This window comes from Oncorhynchus nerka, linkage group LG27 (assembly GCF_034236695.1).
Source record: "Oncorhynchus nerka isolate Pitt River linkage group LG27, Oner_Uvic_2.0, whole genome shotgun sequence".
In the NCBI taxonomy this organism is placed as follows: Eukaryota; Metazoa; Chordata; class Actinopteri; order Salmoniformes; family Salmonidae; genus Oncorhynchus; species Oncorhynchus nerka.
The window spans coordinates 42683814-42690933 of NC_088422.1; positions in this window are offsets into that span (position 1 = coordinate 42683814).

Below are 7120 nucleotides of genomic sequence, written 5' to 3' on the forward strand. Positions count from 1 at the left end.
AGATATAAATGTCATTCATGTATTAAGGGGGTTTTGAAGGTTTTATACTACTGTAGCCTTTGAATGGATTGGCTAATATGTTAGCGAACAAATCAAAGAACTTGGCAGTAAATAGTTAGAGCTAGTAAGCAAAGTAAGCATCCAGGTGTGTTCTGCCAGTTGTCTTGTCACGAGTACAGCAGTATGGGTTTGATACCCATGGGAGACCAGTACGAAAAATGTGTGCACTCACTACTGCTCTGGATAAGAGTGTCTGCTAAATGACGCCTAAAATGTAATACTAGTATTAATGTTTTAGTTAAACAATTATTTGTTGTAAAACAACTTTTGAGTCCCTTGAACATGTGCATATGTAAAGCTAAGCAAATACTATACCACTATTTAAAAAAAGGCATACATACAATGCATCCCAAGTGATGCCCTATCCCCTACATAGTGCACTACTTTTGATCAGAGCTCTATGGGCCTAGTCGAAAGTTGTGCCCTATATAGGGGATAGGGTGCCATTTCACACACAGACACCAACATATTTATTCAATTCTCTAGAGAGAGTCAAAAGGTTCAAGGTGATTTTTATTTTTCTGAATGCGGAGGTTCAAAAATGGTGTCCACTTTGAGTAAACTATGCACCGCAGGGATTAGAGGAAATGACCAATGACAAGTCCTCTGGAGGAAGGGTGAGGGTAGGTTAAGGATGCTCAAACATCTTTATGAATGAGCCCATGGTTGTCCACACAAGCACATCATTGTAAAGGTATCCTGTATACCGAGCTTCTGGTTTAAATATTGAACATCAAAAGTTGGGAAGTGCATGAAGAGGTTTTCTCCTGTTTGGAACCATTAACATAATCCATTTGAAGTTATGCATCAGTGGTTAGTTATGTATTCTTTATATAAATCATTTTCTATTTTGCTGTTGGTCCTAAACAGAGTAGCCTGTTGCCGCATTCAGGTCATGTCAGAAACTCGGGATGTTAGAGAACATTCTGCTGCAAATATATGCAATTTGCGGTGGGGCGGAGAGTAGATTTAGCAATTTTGTAACTCATTTCATGCAATTCTACTCATGTTGCCATGGGCAAACTTTTATATCCGTTTTACAGCAAGTTCCTGCGATTCTACACATTTTGCCATAAATTGGGCAGATTGTTTTAGTTTTTTTATATGATATCTGACAGAGTGCTTAACAAAATCAATGTGGACACCGGTCAGAAATTGACCATGATTACTACAAGTTTAGATAGCTGGCCTCGACTAATATTCAATCTACATTTTTTTTAACTTGCATGGGTTAATTGAGTGACTGACCTAACAAGAGAGAAACTGCTAATGCAGTTGTTATATATTTCGAAATGACATCTTGTATATTCTTTAACTCTCAACAGTAAGTTGAGACCCCAACCCCAGTTTCCGGCATGACGTGAATATATATGAGGACATTGTAATCTACTTAATATAATTATGTGCATTCTGAGTCTTTTCGTTGAGATATTTTTTTTAGCTCGATTCACCGAAAAGAGACGTTCATTTGGCTTCCAAACGGCTTTTTTTTGTTCAGTGGTGCTTAAAATGTATGAAAAATCGAATATTTCTAATGTTGTTATCTGGAGCTCAAAAACTAGCAATAACAGTCTGCATATCAGAGGCAGCCAAATGAACGTATCTTTTCACAGACGCAATTTGGTTCCCGACGTTCACCAAAAAGAGCCGTTCGTTCGTGTACGACCACTATTATATAATGTTATCGGCAAGCAGCGAGCACTATAAATGGTAGTTAAGGTATACTTGAGGGATTAACTGAAGAAATACACTAAGGGAATTCATCTACGTGCCTAGTGTAGCTAAGCGAAAGAGAGTGGGGGTGGATTTGGACACACACGTTTAACTAAACCCTGAGAGTCATCTGAGGGAGAAAAGATACTACGGTAGCCATACTGTACTGTAGGCTTCAATATCCTTATTTTAATTTGACATTTAAGGTCAATTGGGAATGTTATTACCTAAAGCTATAACATGAGATAGCAAGTGTATGACCATAAACAATATGGTGAATTAAGAATAAGTGGGACAATTCTACCTCTTTCGACATCTAACATATTAGCCCAACACATGATGCATTTCTGAAATCCTCAAGATGTTTTCTAATGCAGGTTAGATAAACTGTGACACCCTTATTATAGTCCTAATTGTACCTCAATGACAATTCAATGTGTGATTAGGAAACATCTGAGGATTTTGGAAATGTATGGGTTTATAGCGAAGAGGCGGCTCCGGGATGCTGGCCTTCTAGGCAAAGAAAAAGCCACATCTCAGACTGACCAATAAAAAGAAAAGATTTAGATGGGCAAAAGAACACAGACACTGGACAGAGGAACTGCCTAGAAGGCCAGCATCCCGGAGTCCCCTCTTCTCTGTTGACCCTGAGATTTGTGTTTTGCGGGTACTATTTCATGAAGCTGCCAGTTGAGGACTGTTTTTCAAACTAGACACTCTAATGTACTTCAAATCAAAGTTTATTTGTCACGTGCGCCAAATACAACAGGTGTAGTAGACCTTACAGTGGAATGCTTTACTTACAGGCTCTAACCAATAGTGCAAAAAATGTATTAGGTGAACAATAGAGAAATAAAGTAAAGAAATAAAACAACAGTAAAAAGACAGGCTATATACAGTAGCGAGGATATAAACAGTAGCGAGGCTACATACAGACACCGGTTAGTCCGGCTGATTGAGGTAGTATGTACATGTAGATCTGGTTAAAGTGACTGCATATATGATGAACAGAGAGTAACAGAAGCGTAAAAATAAGGGGTTGGCGGGTGGCAGGACACAATGCAGATAGCCCGGTTAGCCAATGTGCGGGAGCACTGGTTGTTCAGCCCAATTGAGGTAGTATGTAGAGTTTTTTACATGTTTTTTTTTTACCCCCTTTTCCTCCCCAATTTCGTGGTATCCAATTGTTAGTAGTTACTGTCTTGTCTCATCGCTGCAACTCCCGTACGGACTCGGGAAAGGCAAAGATCGAGAGCCATGCGTCCTCCGAAACACAAGCCACACTGCTTCTTAACACAGTGCGCATCCAACCCGGAAGCCAGCTGCACCAATGTGTTGGAGGACGTGCACTGTGCCCGGCCCGCCACAGGAGTCGCCAGTGCGCAATGAGACAAGGATATCCCTGCCGGCCAAACCCTCCCTAACCCAGATGACGCAAGGCCAATTGTGCGCCGCCCTATGGGCCTCCCGGTCGCGGCCGGCTGCGACAGAGCCTGGGCTCCAACCCAGAGACTCTGGTGGCACAGCTAGCACTACGATGCAGTGCCTTAGACCACTGCGCCACCCAGGAGGCCATGAATGTATTGTTAAAGTGACTATGCATATATGATAAACAGAGAGTAGCAGCAGCATAAAAAGAGGGGTTGGTGGGGCACAAAATGCAAATAGTCCGGGTAGCCATTTGATTACCTGTTCAGGAGTCTTATGGCTTGGTGGTAAAAACTGTTGAGAAACATTTTTGTCCTAGACTTGGCACTCCAGTACCGCTTGCCATGCGGTAGAGAGAACAGTCTATGACTGGGGTGGCTGGGGTCTTTGACAATTTTTAGGGCCTTCCTCTGACACCACATGGTGTAGAGGTCCTGGATGGCAGGCAGCTTAGCCCCAGTGATGTACTGGGCGTATGCACTACCCTCTAGTGCCTTGCGGTCAGAGGCCGAGCAATTGCCATACCAGGCAGTGATGCAACCAGTAAGGATGCTCTCGATGTTTCAGCTGTAGAACCTTTTGAGGATCGCAGAACCCATGCCAAATCTTTTAAGTTTCCTGAGGGGGAATAGGCTTTGTCGTGCCCTCTTCACAACTGTCTTGCTGTGTTTGGACCATTCTAGTTTGTTGTTGATGTGGACACCAAGGAACTTGAACCTCTCAAACTGCTCCACTACAGCCCCGTCGATGAGAACGGTGGCGTTCTCGGTCCTCCTTTTCCCGTAGTCCACAATAATCTCCTTAGTCTTGGTTACGTTGAGGGATAGGTTGTTATTCTGGCACAACCCGGGCCAGGTCTCTGACTTCCTCCCTATAGGCTGTCTTGTCATAGTCGGTGATCAGGCCTACCACTGTTGTGTCATCTGCAAACTTAATGATGGTGTTGGAGTCATGCCTGGTCATGCAGTCGTGGGTGAACAGGGAGTACAGGAGGGGACTGAGCACACACCCTTGGGGAGCTCCAGTGTTGAGGATCAGCGTGGCAGATGTGTTGCTACCTACCCTCACCACCTGGGGGCGCCCGTCAGGAAGTCCAGGATCCAGTTGCAGAGGGAGGTGTTCAGTCCCAGGATCCTTAGCTTAGTGATGAGCTTTGAGGGTACTATGGTGTTGAACGCTGAGCTGTAGTCAATGAATAGCATTCTCACATAAGTGTTCCTTTTGTCCAGGTGGGAAAGGGCAGTTTGGAGTGCAATAGAGATTGCATCATCTGTGGATCTGTTTGGGAGGTATGCAAATTGGAGTGGGTCGAGGGTTTCTGGGATAATGGTGTTGATGTGAGCCATTACCAACCTTTCAAAGCACTTCATGGCTACGGACGTGAGTGTTACGGGTCTGTAGTCATTTAGGCAGGTTGCCTTAGTGTTCTTGGGCACAGGGACTATGGTGGTCTACTTGAAACATGTTGGTATTACAGACTTAATCAGGAACATGTTGAAAATGTCAGTGAAGACACCTGCCAGTTGGTCAGCACATGCCTCTTGCTCAGTTGTGCACCAGGGCCTCCCACTCCTCTTTCTATTCTGGTTAGAGACAGTTTGCGCTGTTCTGTGAAGGGAGTAGTACACAGCGTTGTACGAGATCTTCAGTTTCATGGCAATTTCTCACATAGAATAGCCTTCCTTTCTCAGAACAAGAATAGACTGACGAGTTTCAGAAGAAAGTTCTTTGTTTCTGGCCATGTTGAGCCTGTAATCGAACACACAAATGCTGATGCTACAGACACTCAACTAGCCTAAAGAAGGACAGTTGTATTGCTTCGTTAATCAGGACAACAGTTTTCAGCTGTGCTAACATAATTGCAAAATGGTTTTCTAATGATCAATTAGCCTTTTAAAATGATAAACTTGGATTAGCTAACACATCGTGCCATTGGAACACAGGAGTGATGATTGCTGATAATGGGCCTCTGTACGCCTATGTAGATATTCCATAAAAAATCTGCCGTTTCCAGCTGCAATATTTCTATACTGTATTTCTGATCAATTTGATGTTATTTTAATGGGCAAAAAATGTGCTTTTCTTTCGAAACAAGGACATTTCTAAGTGACCCCAAACCTTTGAAAGGTAGTGTAAGTACAGGGGGTCTCTAATGTAAACTGGATCTATTTTCTCTGTTGGAAAAGCCTATAAGACTGTCACTTTAGCTACTCCATGCTGTCCTACTTTAGCTAGCTATGGTTGGTAAAGCTGGACAAATAAAAAAATGTCAAATGACAAAATTGAAACATAATATTGGCAACTTTTTAATGTGTTTTGATCCACCAGTATGCACATTTACATCACAATTTGGCACAGTGGATTATTTATGACGGTTTTATAACCTTTAACATCAAAACAGAAAAAAAGCTATGTCACTGATCTTACCATGTGTTTCGCAGGGTGAGCTTCCTGTTTGAAGCTTGCTCTGCCCATCTCTATGATGTCACACCAGTGAAGTGATGTGATTTGGATCATGTGGTTTCTCTGCAAGGGCTTAGTAACAATATTTTAGATTTTCTCTTGTCATACTAATAAATAAATGCATCAGGATTATGATGTCCCACTCTTTCCAAATTCACACTGCAGTGCCTTCAGAAAGTATTCAGACCCCTTGACTTTCCCCACATTGTTACATTACAGCATTATTCACACACAAACAATACCCCATAATGACAAAGCTAAAATAGATGTTGATTTTTTTTTTTGCAAGTGTATAAAATAAAAAAAAACTGAAATATCACATTTACATACAGTGGGGAGAACAAGTATTTGATACACTGCCGATTTTGCGGGTTTTGCTACTTACAAAGCATGTAGAGGTATGCAATTTAAATCATAGGTACACTTCAACTGTGAGAGACGGAATCTAAAACCAAAATCCAGAAAATCACACTGTATGATTTAATTAATTAGCATTTTATTGCATGACATAAGTATTTAAAACATCAGAAAAGCAGAACTTAATATTTGGTACAGAAACCTTTGTTTGCAATTACAGATATCATATGTTTCCTGTAGTTCTTGACCAGGTTTGCACACACTGCAGGAGGGATTTTGGCCCACTCCTCCATACAGACCTTCTCCAGATCCTTCAGGTTTCGGGGCTGTCGCTGGGCAATACGGACTTTCAGCTCCCTCCAAAGATTTTCTATTGGGTTCAGGTCTGGAGACTGGCTAGGCCACTCCAGGACCTTGAGATGCTTCTTACGGAGCCACTCCTTAGTTGCCCTGGCTGTGTGTTTCGGGTCGTTGTCATGCTGGAAGACCCAGCCACAACCCATCTTCAATGCTCTTTTTGAGGGAAGTAGGTTGTTGGCCAAGTTCTCACAATACATGGCCCCATCCATCCTCCCCTCAATACGGTGCAGTCGTCCTGTCCCCTTTGCAGAAAAGCATCCCCAAAGAATGATGTTTCCACCTCCATGCTTCACGGTTGGGATGGTGTTCTTGGGGTTGTACTCATCCTTCTTCTTCCTCCAAACACGGCGAGTGGAGTTTAGACCAAAAGGCTCTATTTTTGTCTCATCAGACCACATGACCTTCTCCCATTCCTCCTCTGGATCATCCAGATGGTCATTGGCAAACTTCAGACGGGCCTGGACATGCACTGGCTTGAGCAGGGGGACCTTGCGTGCGCTGCAGGATTTTAAGCCATGATGGCGTAGTGTGTTACTAATGGTTTTCTTTGAGACTGTGGTCCCAGCTCTCTTCAGGCCATTGACCAGGTCCTGCCGTGTAGTTTTTGGCTGATCCCTCACTTTCCTCATGATCATTGATCATTAAATACTTATGTCATGCAATAAAATGCAAATTAATTACTTAAAAAACATACAATGTGATTTTCTGGATTTTTGTCTTAGATTCCATCTCTCACAGT